The sequence below is a fragment of the Canis lupus genome, chromosome 20 (genome assembly GCF_003254725.2).
Source record: "Canis lupus dingo isolate Sandy chromosome 20, ASM325472v2, whole genome shotgun sequence".
NCBI classification, from domain to species: Eukaryota; Metazoa; Chordata; class Mammalia; order Carnivora; family Canidae; genus Canis; species Canis lupus.
In genome coordinates this window covers 52,522,116-52,536,614 of record NC_064262.1, presented here as the reverse complement: position 1 = coordinate 52,536,614, position 14,499 = coordinate 52,522,116, and the positions used below count along the sequence as shown (strand labels likewise).

The following is a 14,499-nucleotide window of genomic DNA, read 5'->3' as shown; positions in this document are numbered from 1 at the left end:
GTGCGCGCGCTCTCTCTCTCTCTCTCTCAAATAAATAAAATCTTTAAGAAAAAAAGAGAAGAGATGCTTAACTGACTAAGCCACCCAGGTGCCCCAAACAGGTACATTCTTAAGCGACTCCTATTTAACAGGTCTCCTGTTAACAAGCCTCTCCTCCATCCAGGTGCACAACTCAGGATGAGGCAAATGAGGCAGACAGGAGGCTCTGCGGCCCTCTGCCTGCAGACATTTGCTTAACTAGAGCCATTTCTAATCTATTCCAGAGCCATATATGCCAGTAGTACTCATTATTATATATATATTCCTTAACAACTAAGTGCTACTTCAACTCCTGAACCACACAATGCAAGAGTTAGTGTTTCTAAAACTTAAAACCAAGTCACTTAAAAACAAGCAAATGAAAATACTATCTGATGAGAAGAAGGTGATCTAACACCACCCCACTAGCCCAAATTAGGGGAAACTGATCATAGAAACCTAGAAATGTTCACTATTTCAAGGTTTTCCTGAAATTCTCATTAAATGGAAATTAGAGTGCAGAGACTGTACTACAGGCCTGGTATTTATTTTTGTTCTTAAGTAATCTCTACACCCAACACAGGGCCTGAACCTACAACCCTGAGATCAAGAGTTGCATGCTCTATTGACTGAGCCAGTCAGGTGTCCCTCTACAGGTCTGATTTAAAGCAAGAAAGATGACAGGGATTTCCTGTCTCCAAGGAAAGCCCAAAGGATACCAAAGGATTGACAAATAAAAGTATGTTTATCTACTTTAAGTTAAAGGACGTATTTTAAGGCTTGTAACTTTAAAAAAAGGGCCCTGCCCAGACTTCCCGTGTGACTCGTTCACACCCGACTCAAACCTACCCTCCAGCTGGCTGGTCTGGAGCCTGTGGAAGAGCAGGTGTCGTGGGCAGGTTGTCGTGCACAAGCTGGGGTGGCTCCACAGAATGATGAGTCTAATGAAGAGAGCTTTGGAGGAGGGCGGATAGGAGAAGACTGGCGCATAGGTATCCAAGGCCAAAAGTAGGCTCTGGTCAAGGGCAAGGGTGTGCTCCCAAGACAGGCTGGGGATGGGCCATTCTTTTTACTGGGGATGGGGCTCCATGGGCTGCGGTGAAGTTCTGTTGGCGGGGGAGGACAGGCAGGGACACATGTGGGTTGGAGAGAACACACACCCCTTAGTGTCGAAGTGAAGGGAAAGGTGTGCCAGGAAGCCAAATCTGGGAGGTCTCGCAATCACTAGTGCTGGGGAAGACCCCTGGGAAACAAGTATTTGGGGAAATGCAAGAGAACTATGAATCTCCTTGCAACACCCTACGGTCTCCACTTCCTCTCCTTCTCATGCCCTGGAATCCACAGGGTCAGACGGTTGTGCCCTCCTCTCCATGGCTCCAACCATCTCTATCGCTACAGACAGTGAGCACTCAGGATCTGCGACATTTAGGTCTAGAAAGGCTCCATCAACACTGAATTAGTAAACACTGAGCAGCCTCTGCTTCTAGGGAATTCAGGTTCCACAAGACTCTGGTCGTATTTTTTCTGGTCATATTTTCGTCAGCCCATCAATACCTCACCTTGTTTTCCGTGTGTTTTGGTTGGAAGAGACCTTATTCAATATGCACTGCTGCATCATAAACACTGAACAGAGCCAACAGCTCTATAACCCACGTCTGAACGAGGTTTGCCTGATATGTGTATTTTCTTTGCATCACAGTCTTCTTGTGCCTAGCGACAGTACACAGCATGTTGGTACAATGCTCAGGGCCACTTTCAACAGCAAAATAGCCAACAAAAAGCACAAAAATGCAAAAACGTGGCACTAAATACACCGCAAAAAGGACCCTTGTTTGATAGAACGAGTTCAAACCAAGACAGTGCGGGCCCATGCGCCTTGGGGGTTACAGATAATTGTTAGCCAGTGGTGAATTAAAAAATCTGGAATCCACAAATAATGAGTGAAGCATATTTGGGTTCTTAGAGGAAACGCCACACACGTGGGGATCTCTGTTTGTTGTTCGTTGTTGGCACAAGGCCTGGGGCAAGGTGAATGCTCAATAAATATTTGCTGAAGGAAGGGGCAGAGGGAGACCTGGTCTGGGGCAGGTCAGGGGAGAAATGAAGAGAAATGAAGCGGGCAGAAGGACAGGGTGGAGGGAACAACTGTGTGTGTGAAGGTTCTGTCATGGGCCTTTGGGATCCTAGGAGTTTATACTATTATCCTGAAAACTGAAGCCACTGAAAAGTTTATGCATGGGGCGCCTAGGTGGCTCAGTTGGTTAGGTGTCTGCCTTCGGCTTGGGTCATGACCCCATGGTCCTGGGATCAAGTCCTGCCTCAGGCTCCCTGTTCAGCAGGGAGCCTGCTTCTCCCTCTATCCCTCCTCCTGGCTTGTGATCTATCTCATGCTCTCTTTCAAATAAATAAATAAAATAAAATAAAGAAAAGAAAAGTTTACACATGAGGTCTTTGATCACATTTGCCCCCGGAAGCAGTGGCTGCAGTGGGGAGAACCTGAAAGGGGATGCAGGTGGATGCAGGGTGATGGGCAGGGAGGGGGTTGGGATTGGATGCAGGTGACCAGGGAAGGGCAGAGCCAGGGGCCAGAGGAAGGGAGAGGTGGTAAGTTCAATTTGAGTGAAGTTGCCCAAGCTACCTCTGGTGACTCAAGGTGATGGCTGACACGGAGCTCAGGAGAGAGATGTGAACAAGAGCAGGATATCTGCAGAAGACCAGAAGGCAAGGAGTGGGCGAGATTCCGGGGTGAGGGAGACTGCTTTGCAGAGCTCCTGGGATTGAACCGGATGAGACACAGAATTAGCTATCTTTAGGGTCCTGGCTCTGTTGCCAGTTTTCTTGGTACAAGAACAACCTAATTTAATTATATTAGTTTCTTTTGGGGGTGGGTGTGGGTAGGACTGCTGTATCACAAGCACTGGCTCAAACTATTATTATCCTTTTTTTTTTTAACTATTATCCTTAACTGAAATCTCAGAGTTGCTCCTTTAGGCTGTCATTCCGTTCTAATTCCCCATCCTGTGTTTCTGTAGTTGCTTATTTAGATCGATGGTTCTCAACCAGGGGGGATTCTGCGTCCTGGCCAACATTCGGCATTGTCTGGGAACGTTTTTGACTGTTATGATGGCTGGGGTACTCCCAGCATTGAGTGGGTCACCACCAGGGATGCCGCTCAACGTCCCACGAGCACAGGATGGCTCCACCACAGAGAATCACCTGGCCCCAAAGGTCCACGGTGCCAAGGCTAGGATGATTTAAGAGGCAGGCACAGGAGCTGAAACATTCTTCAGACTCATGTTAACCCTGCTGACTTCAGCCAGTTGTTTCAGTCACTGAGATTTCTGGGTTCTGACTCCATGACACTGTGATGAAGGTCACCCCTCCAGCTGTCAGCTCCAGCTTTGATCATTAAACTTTCTACATCTTTTATCTTTCTAAATTACATAGTAAACTGGCAGTCAGGACAGAGGACAGAGCCCAGGGGCGGTCCCTGTCTATGTTGACCCAGGGACACTAATTAATACCCGTAAGGAGCTTTCATCTAACTAGTTATGAGCCTGGTTACAGGATGATTAGCTCAGAATTATCTTAACACCTGTGTGCCCCAAGAATGTCGTGGGGGACCCGATTAAGTGCCTCCCACTTCCACATGTTCCACCTCGTTTCCCTGGTCTACTGGGCTGGATAGTTGTCACTAGAAGAGGAATGATGAGATATGGTTTCTTCCTAATGATTCACACTGGCTTTCAGGCTTATGACTGCTGTTGCCTCCTTAAACACCCCCTCTTCAGTGGCAGGAGTCATCTGGTCTGCGGTTAGGAAGCCACACCAGGCCAATTCTTCTGCTTCCTTCCCAGGCCTGGGACCACCACCACCTCTGGTGATGCACCTCAAGACGTCAGAAGTTGTAGATATATGACACTTGCTTTTCAGTTCTTGCAAGACTCTACAGCGTCAGATGCAACCAGTAGAAAAAACTCATAAAGAAACTAAAAAACCCAATTCAAAAAGTGGACAAAGGACTTGAACAGACATTTGCTCCAAAGGAGATACAGAGACAGTCAACAATCACATGAGACGATGCTCAACGGCACTCATCATCAGGGAAATGAAAATCAGAACAACAAGAAGCCACTTCACACCCACTAGGATGGTAGAGTTTTTTAAAAATGGGAAACAGCCTGGGTTGATGAGGATGTGGAGAAACCAGAATCCTCATAGATTGCTGGCAGGAAGGGAAAATGGTGCAGCTGCTGTGGACAAGTTTGGTAGTTTCTCAAAAAGTCAAACAGAATGGTAACAGCCAGCAATCCTGCTTCAGCGTGTATACTCAAAAGAATTAAATGCAGAGACTCAGGGACGCCTGGGTGGCTCAGAAGTTGGGTGCTTGCCTTTGGCTCAGGTTGTGATCCTGGGACCAGGAATCGAGTCCCACATCAGGCTTCCTGCAAGGAGCCTGCTTCTCCCTCTGCCTATGTCTCTGCCTCTCTTTCTCAGTCTGTGTCTCTCATGAATAAATAAACTCTCCAAAAAAAATTAAAAACAGAAATTTATTAAAAAAAAAAAAAAAGAACTTCTGTCTGCTTTTGAACATGAGAGACTCCTAACTCTGGGAAACGAACAAGGGGTAGTGGAAAGGGAGGTGGGCGGGGGGATGGGGTGACTGGGTGATGGGCACTGAGGGGGGCACTTGACAGGATGAGCACTGGGTGTTATACTATATGCTGGCAAATCGAACTTCAATAAAAAAAAATACCCAAAAAAAATAACTATTTGCTTTTATTGCTGGCCACTCTAGGTGTGACAGACCTACCAGCTTCATCAAGAGACAAGCTCCAGGATACAGGGAACTCTGCAGGACCCCACCCTGCCCCTTGAATGGTCTGGAAGGGCCCTGCCTCTGCCTTTTAGGGACCTCAGCAATTAGCAAGGATGGTTAATGAACCTATGAGAACAAAACCCCGTTCCGTTCCATCGGGGTGTTTCGACTCCTTCGGATGAACAAGTTTAACCAGTTCACAGGGGCCAGCCAGGTGCAGGTGGCTCTGGAACATTTTACCAAGAGAGAAGTAGTCACAATCACTCCTAAAGGATGACATCGACACCAGTGGAAATGACCTTTCAATGTGGGGTCGATGAGGGGCAAACCTGGTCAAAGGGACAGAGGGGTGACCCCTTGGGCTGGAAGGTGACTGCTAAGAAAGAGAAAGTTGGTGTTTCACCTCATGATTTCATGGTTTCACCTCATGATCTGAGAAAAGAGCGTGCAGATGCCCTGTGCTGCCCGGGCCTCTCCTGGAGATCACCTGTCCCCCTTTGCTCAACTTTACATTGTTTTTGGTGTCAGTAAGGACAGCACCACCCATGCGTAGTTCAGACCCTGAAAAGCATATGCCATGTGAGTTAAGCATTTTGTGTGACCTGGGTACAAGCCAGGGGGAGGGGGAGAGGGAGAGGGAGAGGGAGAGAAGCAGACTCCCCACTGAGCTAGGAGCCTCAAGCAGGTCTTGATCCTAGGACCCTGAGATCATGACTTGAGCCAAAACCAAGAGGGGGATGCTTAGCTGACTGAGCCACCAATATGTATTTTTTTAAAAAAGATTTTATTTATTTATTCATGACAGAGAGAGAGAGAGAGAGAGAGAGAGAGAGAGAGAGGCGCAGAGACACAGGCAGAGGGAAAAGCAGGCTCCATGCAGGGAGCCGGACATGGGACTTGATCCTGGGTCTCCAGGATCACACCCTGGGCTGAAGGTGGCGCTAAACTGCTGGGCCACCGGGGCTGCCCCATATGTATTTTTTTAAAAAAACTTTATTTGGGAAATAAAGAGCAAATGTTAGCAGAGGTGGCTATAAGGAGGGCAGAGGAAATCAAACACTTGACAGAGTCCAGTGGCTTTCTCTTTCACCAGATAAAAAGCATTCTGTTAAAGGTGGAAGGCAGGGAAGAAAACACATGCACATACAATGCCAGAAAAAACCTGTTTGCTTCCAGTAGCCTGGGGAATTACTCAAGGGCACTGCATTTCTGTAAAAAACCGACAACTGAAATGGTGTCAGGGGTATTGAGGCTCCATAAGGAGCTCCCAGTGCAAACTCACATCTGAGAGAATCTCCTGTCCCCTTCACCTGTGTCCCTCACCAAATTTACAAAATCGGAGTCACAGCCCTAGAAACAGAATGGTAAAAATCATGAGTCCTCTGCAGTGGTGAGCAAGTTCCAGCCAGAGGGCCAGCCACCTATTGTTGTAAATAAAGTTTTATTGGAACACAGCCACGTCCACTTGTTTCCTGGTTGTCTGGGGCTGCTTTCAGGAGTAGCGGCAATAGGCGCTGTATGGTCTGCAAAGTCTAAAATATTTACTATTGGCCTCTTTGCAGAAAAAGTCTGCTGGTTCCTGGTCTACCTTATCCACTTGGTTCGTTCTGGAAGGGAGGGCCTATTGCAACAACCAAAATGCACCCAGCAGGGCTCATGTGGCACTAGAAGCTCCTGCTTTTAATCCCCAACACACGGAAGGGAATGGAATAAAGGAAGCAGTGAAGTGGATTAACTGTGTGAACTCATTACCGAATTCCAGAGCCCTGAAATAGTCTATGCTGGTAGCAAACAGGTATGAGGTTGCTTTCCGAGTGTCTCAGGATCCCCCACACTGCTAAGAACGCTGGCTCTAACTATTAATATAAGTCGGCAACCAGCTCCTGTATCAGGAAAGTTCCAGAACCTTGCAAGGCCCTTTACTAGCATTCCTTTTAGTACTGCAAAGGTGTGAGCTTGAATATATTTTAATATATTTCACATCTCAAGGTCAGGAAGAAAGCAATTTCACGTACTTATGTAAGCTAGGTGCAGGGCCAAGCATATGGGCCTGTCTTTTCCTCCCTAAATTGATAAGACTTTTATATTTGATGAAGGAGGTATCTGAATGCATGGGGGAAAGAATAGATTACATAGGGACAGGGAGACAAGCAAACATTCAACACATCGTAGCATCTGGCACCTGTTTATATTGTATAGCAAATTATATTCACAAGGGAATCAGATTTAGAAGCTTTTCAAGCAAGAAACTAGGCCTTAAGATCTCCTCTGCTTTCCTCTCTTCGCTTACTGGGTTGAGTGAGTCAATGTCTAATGCTTATTTTGACTTTAAATCATCTGAAAATTATAACATGTTGTAAAAAATCTAAGAAATGAGTACCAATAACTTGTCAACTTGTTCTCTTTTACGAGTCGCTGGAAATAGAAGGCTCCTGTGGTTGGGTGAATATGGTCCCCTCAAAATTCATGTCCACCCAGACCTCGGAATGTGGCCTCTTTTGGAAAGAGGGTCTTTGCAGATACAATTAACTTAAGGATCTCAAGATGACATCATCCTGGATTAAGGGTGAGCCGATGACTGGCACCTTTACAAGGCAAAGAAGATTTGGATGCAGAGAGATACACAGATACACAGACAGACATGCAGAGGCGAAGGCCAAGTGAATACAGAGGCAGAGATGGATGTGATACAGCCATAAGCCAAGGAACCATGGCCTAGGGTAGCCTTCCAGAATCCTTCCCTAGAGCCTTCAGCGGAGGGTGCGATCTTGCAGACACCTTGATTTCAGTCTTTTAGCCTCCGGAACGGTGAGAGAATAAATTTGTTATTTTAAGCTACTCAGATGGTAGTGATTTGTTACAGCAGCCCTAAGAAACTAGTACAGTTGTCAAAAGTCAAAGCTATTAATTGAACTGCTAAATGCTCCATCCTTTGCTAAACTTTTTCCTACACTGTGGTGCACTGGGATCCCAAGGCAATGTTCTGACACTGAGGACTGTGACCCCTTAGTGAGTTGGGGAAACAGCTTCCCACAAAATAAAATAGAATGCAAAGTGCCAGAGTCTATCATGAGCAATAAAGAGGAGTATTCTTATTTGGTAAAACTCTGGATCCCATCGTGTATGTGTGTACTAGTTTTCATCGTGGTCATGGTCAAAATCAAACACATGGTAGAGTCCCAGAAGCCCCTATCTCTGGGCCCATCTGCAAGGTGAACCTTCTAGACCAACGGAAAGCTAACTCAGTTTGGAAAATCTTCAGGGGGAAGTAGATTTGTGGTCACCAGAGGCTTGGGAACTGGAAATGGGAAGTGGCTGCTTGTGGCTCCTTGATTTCCTTTTGGGGTGAGGAATACATGTAAATATATTAAAAACCATCAAATCATATGCTTTAAAGGGGTGAATGTCATGGTATGTGTATTATAATACCCCCATTTAAAAAAAGCAGCAGCTGACTGGCTGATTCTGTGGACAGCAGGGAAAACTAAAGGGCCTTCCCCTTTGACAGGGCTTTTGGAACATTCTAGAAGAGGGAGAACCACCAAAAGAAGGTTTAAGCTTCCTGCTAATAAGCTGGGTGGAGCTAAGAACACACTCAAAAGCACTAATTTACAAGATGTGACTTCAAGGGGAGCCTGGGTGGCTCAGCGGTTGAACATCTGCCTTTGGCTCAGGGCATGATCCCAGAGTTGCAGGATCGAGTCCCAAATCGGGCTTCTTGAGTGGAGCCTGCTTTCTCCCTCTGCCTGTGTCTCTGCCTCTCTTTCTCCCTGTCTGTCATGAGTAAATAAACAAAGTCTTTTTTTTTTTTTTTAAATGTGACTTCTAATTAATCCTCAAACTTCTGGAGCAGCCCATAGTAGTTACACTTCATTTTTCAAAAATTTATCTTTACTTATTGGTACATACATTCTACACTTGTTTAATGAAGTTATATTTTTAAGATTAAAAAAAAGCCCCCAAATCAACGGCTAAGCTATGTTTTGACTGCTGCAACCCTGGTACCTGGGACACAGCAGCGGCCTGGTGTTGAATGAATGAACGAACACACCCAGACCCTGCCCAGCCCTTCACAAGCAATCATGATCCTATGAAATGAGGAATGTTATTATATTTCTAATTTGAGAGACAGGAAACTGGTGTTTAAGTAGCAGCTCTAATACCACAGAAACAGGCCTGAGCTCCCTGCTACCATCTTTCTGCTCACGTGTGTATAGAGAAGGGGCAAGGAGGGTGGCCTGCTGGAGGCACACAGAATCCTTAGTGAGGCCTAGAGTGCTAGAAACTTCCAGAGTAAAAGGGAATGCTGGAGGGGGTGGGGGTGGGGGAACAGGTCCCAGGTCAAATGAGGATTGGAGCTTTCAAGCACTGGAGATGGAAAGTGGATGTGCGCATTCCCTACAGCTGCTGTAACAAATTACCACAAACTGGCTGAAAACAGCACAAGTTATTCTCTGGTGGGGCTGCAGAGCCTAAGGCTGAGATGGGTCCGGAGGGCTGCCACCTTCTGGAAGCTCTAGGGGAGAACATGTTTCCTGGCGTTTCCAGCTTCTAGTGGCACCTGCTGTCCTTGGTTTCCTGCCCCTCCATCTATGCCAGAGGCCATCTATACCCCCATCTATACCTTCTCACCTCTTTCTGACCTCTGCTTCCACCATCACACCTCCTCCTCTGACCCGGACCCTCCTGCCTCCCTCTCATGAGGACTTTCTGGATGATATTGGTGTCACCTAGATAATCCAGGCTCACCTTCCATCTCCAGATCCTTAATCACACCTGCAAAATTCCATAAATTGCCATAGAAAGCCACCTATTTGCAGTTCTTGGGGGTTAGGATGTGGGCATCTCTGGGGGCCATTGTCCTGCCTACCATACTGGTTATGACGTTTTCACAACACCAGCATGGTGGGAGAGGTGGTGGGCTATAAATCACACAGCAGAGGAAAGACGCAGATGTCCCCCCAGGCTCCCAGGCCACAGCTCCCCATGTAGAACGTGGAGGACAAGGGTGGCTGATTCCCGCTGCGAATGGATAGAAAAGCCCCAGAACTGTAAGGGCTTATAAGAGTCCCACTCCCAAGGCTTCTCCCTCGGGTTACATAAGCACATTAACCAGATTGTGGCTCTACTGTCACATTTATTTTTTCATTTCTGATGGGTCTCATATCACTCAGCTGCCAGGTTCTCTGCCTCTGCTACCTCCAACCCCTGGCAGGCAGTGACTGCTATCCTGTTCCGCCCCCATCTGGTCCCCAAGCACCACCTCAGGGCCCCTGATGGTCTATGATGGGCTACTTTTACTGATCTTAGACCCTGGAAGCCTTGGGATGGGGTATGTGGTTGGGGGTGAGGGGAAGAGACCCTGATCTGAGGGCAGAGAACACACCTTCCTCCTTTCTAGGGCAAGAGAAACTTGAGATCCAAACTGGTCATACTGACAGCACCTACATGCTTCAGGGTGCCCGTAATGAGAAAGGAAGAGTTCTAGTAGCCGATGACCTCAGGGCCCGTCCGTCCACAGGGTCACCTATATCACACTCTCTCCCACACTGTCAGCGAAGTCCCTGACACACCTCCCTTTGAACAGGTCCAAGTCTCACCTCTTCCCACGCTGTCCCCATTCAGGTCCAGGTCATTTCTCAAAGAACTTCCCTGTCTCCAGCCTCTGCCTTTTCAAAGTGGCCTCCACCCACTGATGGCAAGGGCCATAAAGTCCTCCACGGTAACACGCCAGCCCATAAAATGCCCAGCTCGGTGCTCCCTGGCTATACCTGATTAACAGTACCTATTTCTTGACTCTGACCTTTTTTTTTTTTTTTTTTAAGATTTTTATTTATTCATGAAAGACATAAAAAGGGAGGCAGAGACACAGGCAGAGGGAGAGGGAGAGGCAGGCTCCCCGTGGGAGCCCGATGCAGAACTCAATCCCAGGACCCCTGGACCATGACCTGAGCCAAAGACGGACAGGCTCAATCACTGAGCCACCCAGGTGCCCCTTGACTCTGACTTTCACACAAGCTGCTCTCTCTTTATCAACAGCCGACTCTTGGCCTAACCACCACACCTCAGGAGAGTGGGCTTTGCGGCCTGAACCTAGGCTACATCCATAGGGAGATTGTGACCCCACATCTCTGCCTCAACCTTTGTCACGATGGAGGGCACACAGGACTTGGCAACCATCTCTTCCGTGGCAGGGACCCATCTACCATCAGCTTTAGGAAAATAAGAATCTATTAGTGTCAGCAATCTGACCCCGTGCCATTTGTGTTAGAGAGGTGCTCCCTATTTCTTTAGGGTTTTCTTCTCTTTCCCCTTTGGATTTCTAGCTACCTAGTTTCTTCTTTTTTTCTTTTTAAGATTTTATTTACTTACTCATGAGAGACACAGAGACACAGGCAGAGGGAGAAGCAGGCTCCCTGCAGGGAACCCGATGCGGATCTCAATCCTAGGAAACTGGGACCACGACCTCAGCCAAAGGCAGATGCTCAGCCACTGAGCCACCCAGGTTCCCGCTAGCTACCTAATTTCAACCCGCTTCTTGAAATTCTGTCCCATGCCCATAACCATTTCCACTGTGCTTCAAATTCTCAGGCTGTGTCTTGTCTGCCTCTCTCTTATTTAACAGTTTTACGGAGATGGAATTCACATACGTTACACCTCACCCTTTTATGGCATACGATTTCATGGCTTTTAGTGTATTCAGGATTGTGCATCTATCACCACAATTTTAGAACGTTTTCATCACCCTGAAAGCAACCCTGCACTGCTTGGCAGTCACTCTCCATTCCCCTCCTTCGAGCCCCAGGCAACCACTAACCTATTTTTTTGTCTTTATATATTTGCCTGTTCTGGCTATTTCACATAAATGGAATCAGAAGATATGTAGCCTTTTGGGACTGGCTTCTTTCACTTAGCACGATGTTTTTCAAGGCTCATCTGTGTTGTTAACACGTATGAGAATGGCATTACTTTTTATTGCTGATATTGTATAGCTGGATCACATTTTATTTTTCCATTCATCTGATAGACATCTGGATTGTTTTCACTTTTTGGCTACTGTGAATAACACTCCTGTGAACATCTGTGTACCAATCTCTGTGTAGACCTATATTCATCCCTCTCAGGCATATACTTAGAAGTGGAATTGCTCGATCATATGGTAGCTCTGTGTTTAACTTTTCGAGGAACTGCCAGACTCGTTTTCCACTGTGGCTGCCCCATCTTACGGCCCTACTAGCAGTATAGAGGAGGGTCTCAGTTTTTTCATCTTCCCATCCCTCTTTAAATTTTTTGATTAGGAGCCTCCAAGTGGACATTGCAGAAGATCACAAGAGCCATCAATCACCACATCCTGGTATTATGAGCACCACAGAGCTGACTCCCTTCCTGCTTCCTATGCCCACAAATGCTGTTCTTTGCTCTCTATTATGTCTGGTCAGTTACTTATCCATTTCATTTTTAAAAAAAATATTTTATTTATTTATTCATGAAAGAGAGAGAGAGGCCGAGACACAGGCAGAGAGAGAAGCAGGCTCCATGCAGGGAACTCGATGTGGGACTCGATCCCGAGACACGGGGATCCTGGCCTGAGTGGAAGACAGACGCTCAACGGCTGATCCACCCAGGGGTCCCTCCATTTCAGTCTTGTGAGGGGACTAGTAAACTCATTAACTAACACCACTATGTGGATGGCTCCTCGATTTATTACTCTTTCTAAAGTCAATTTCGCTCAGCAAATCAGAGCTATCCATAAACAGTACATAAATATCCTTGTGCACGGGAACATGCTGGATTCCAGCTAAGGTCCTTTCCTCCCTCTGCCCCATGCTGCAATGGAGCCAGGGGGAACCTGCTTAGACTACCTCTTTTTTTTTTTTTTTTTTGGCCTTTCTCAACTCACCTCCTGAAAATCACAAAAATAACCAGATGACAAAATGTTCTGAATTAGACAGTGGTGACAGTTGCACAACTCTGTGAAAGTATTAAAATCCACTGAATGGCACATTTTAAAAGGGTGAATTTTTTTTTTTTTTTTTAATGATAGTCATCAGAGAGAGAGAGAGAGAGAGAGAGGCAGAGACATAGGCAGAGGGAGAAGCAGGCTCCATGCACCGGGAGCCCGATGTGGGATTCGATCCCGGGTCTCCAGGATCGTGCCCTGGGCCAAAGGCAGGCACCAAACCGCTGCGCTACCCAGGGATCCCAAAAGGGTGAATTTTATGGTACTTGAATTATAGCTCAATAAAGTTCCTATACTAAGAGGGGAAAAAAGGAGTGACATAAGTTTAAAATGTAACCACCCACGATGTGTTAAATGTATATTCTTAGTTGAATCTTTTCTTTCTTTCTTTTTTTTTCTTAGTTGAATCTTTAGAATTTTTTTTTTCATGGGATCCCTGGGTGGCTCAGCAGTTGAGTGTCTGCTTTCCACCCAGGGCGTGATCCTGGAGTCCTGGGATCAAGTCCCACATTGAGCTCCCTGCAGGGAGCCTGCTTCTCCCTCTGCCTGTGTCTCCACCTCTCTCTCGCTCTGTCATGAATAAATAAATAAAATCTTAAAAAAAAAAAAAAGAATTTATTTGCTACTTTGAACACAACCAACTGCAACTTTATACTCAGTTGAAAACTATCTCAAAAAAAAATAAAAAAAATAAAAAAAAAAAAAGAAAACTATCTCAAAACAAATGGGGAGGAGGAAGCAAGTTGAATCTTACACTCAAGGGCAATTTTAACAACAAAAAATAAGCACCCCAGCAGGGGCTCTTTTACTGAGGACATTATTTTAATCAGTTCACCCCCTCCCCCATCAGTCACATTCCTCCTCCAGAAAATTCCTAGGGCAGCTCCAGAGCTGCTACAGGAATTATTTTGCACCTGGAGAAAGGGTTTTCAAAACAGAGCAGCTCTCCACCACTTTGGGGGGCGGTGGGTAGAATTCAACTAATAAATAACAAAGAAACAAATTGTTTGGACTCTGTAGAGTTTTAAATTACTTTAAGAGTGCTGAGACGAAAAGGTTTTCAAAGTCTTAGAGGGAATTTGAAGAAATGGAAACAGGACCTAGGGTGAAAGAGGAAGAATGAAGGAGACCTTGACACAAGGATCAGAAATATGCTAAACATGTGGTAGGTAAACACCCAGGGAGGCACAGCTGGTGACCACAGCCCTAGTCCCAGGGGCTGGTGACAAGGGTAATGGCCCTGCAGCCAGTGGTAATTGCTACTGTGTGACAAGAATGAAAATTATAACATAGCTTATGCCAGAAACAATGTACGTGCCACTTCAGCTTTCAAAGTGGGGGCATTCTCAAGTCAACTTAGGAAAAAGAGAAAGGAAGAAAAGAATCAAAGAATCGCTTTTTCCATTTCTCTAGGCATGCCCCCTAAAAGGAAAATAAGCTATATAATAAACCCAGACAAATGTTTACAAGAATTGAATTTATCTTGGCTTTCTGGCATTACGCTCTTACTCACTTTAGAACCTTTTTCTCTAAAGGGCTTGATCCACCGAACAGCAAACTCCTGGTAAAGTGGACGCTCTGACCCAGTCCAAACAAGAAGCGAGATGCTCAAGTTTTCCAGACTCTTTGTTATTTGCAGTGTCAACCTGAAAACACAGGCCTGGGGGGGGAAGGGGGGGGCATGCACATATATAACACAGAC

At 46.2% G+C, this 14,499-nt stretch overlaps 1 protein-coding gene across 4 annotated transcripts in view; it reads right to left on the bottom strand.

The window, feature by feature from the left end:
- The window catches only part of ARHGEF18 (Rho/Rac guanine nucleotide exchange factor 18), an 85,844-nt gene that overhangs the window by 42,748 nt on the left and 28,597 nt on the right, over positions 1 to 14,499 (bottom strand). Inside the window, exon 2 of one of the 4 annotated variants that reach the window (XM_025457376.3) lies at positions 14,311 to 14,457. The exons of the other annotated variants lie outside the window; for them this stretch is intronic. The gene's annotated coding sequence lies outside the window, so the exon portion shown is untranslated. The remainder of the gene's footprint in view (positions 1 to 14,310; positions 14,458 to 14,499) is intronic. 4 annotated transcript variants of the gene reach the window in all.